This window comes from Salmo salar, unplaced genomic scaffold, assembly GCF_965601325.2.
Source record: "Salmo salar unplaced genomic scaffold, fSalSal1 ptg000257l, whole genome shotgun sequence".
NCBI classification, from domain to species: Eukaryota; Metazoa; Chordata; class Actinopteri; order Salmoniformes; family Salmonidae; genus Salmo; species Salmo salar.
The window spans coordinates 3,551,869-3,552,500 of NW_027675339.1; the positions used below are offsets into that span (position 1 = coordinate 3,551,869).

Here is a 632-nt window from a genome sequence, read left to right on the forward strand (position 1 = left end):
GTGTGTGTGTGTGTGTCCAGTGTGTGTGTGTGTGTGTGTGTGTGTGTCCAGTGTGTGTGTGTGTGTGTGTGTGTGTGTCCAGTGTGTGTGTGTGTATGTGTGTGAGTGTGTGTGTGTTTTCGTTTGTCCAGTGTGTGTGTGTGTGTGTAAGTGTGTGTGTCCAGTGTGTGTGTGTGTGTGTGTGTGTGTGTATGTTTTTGTCCAGTGTGTGTGTGTGTGTGTGTGTGTTTGTGTGTCCAGTGTGCGTGTGTCCAGAATGTGTTTGTGTGTGTTTGTTCAGTGTGTGTGTTGAGAGTGTGTGTGTCTATTTTGTGTCCAGTGTGTGTGTGTGTGTGTGTGTCCGGTGTGTGTGTTGAGTGTGTGTGTCCATTTTGTGTCCAGTTTGTGTGTGTTCAGTGTGTGTTCAGTGTGTGTGTGTGTGTGTGTGTGTGTGTGTCCAGTGTGTGTGTGTGTGTGTGCCCAGTTTGTGTGTCCAGTGTGTGTGTGTTTGTGTGTGTGTGTTTGTGTGTGTGTCCAGTGTGTGTGTGTTTGTGTGTGTGTTTGTGTGTGTGTGTGTGTTTGTGTGTGTGTCCGTGTGTGTGTTTGTGTGTGTGTGTGTGTGTTTGTGTGTGTGTGTTTGTCCAGTGTGTGTG

The 632-nt window shown here is 47.6% G+C and overlaps 1 protein-coding gene across 1 annotated transcript in view; it reads right to left on the reverse strand.

Moving 5' to 3' along the window:
- Positions 1–411: 411 nt before the first annotated feature.
- LOC145867271 (uncharacterized) overlaps positions 412–632 on the reverse strand; it is a 3,321-nt gene continuing 3,100 nt past the window's right edge. Inside the window, exon 2 of the mRNA XM_082971343.1 lies at positions 412–632. This exon is cut by the window's right edge and continues 2,117 nt beyond it. The gene's annotated coding sequence lies outside the window, so the exon portion shown is untranslated.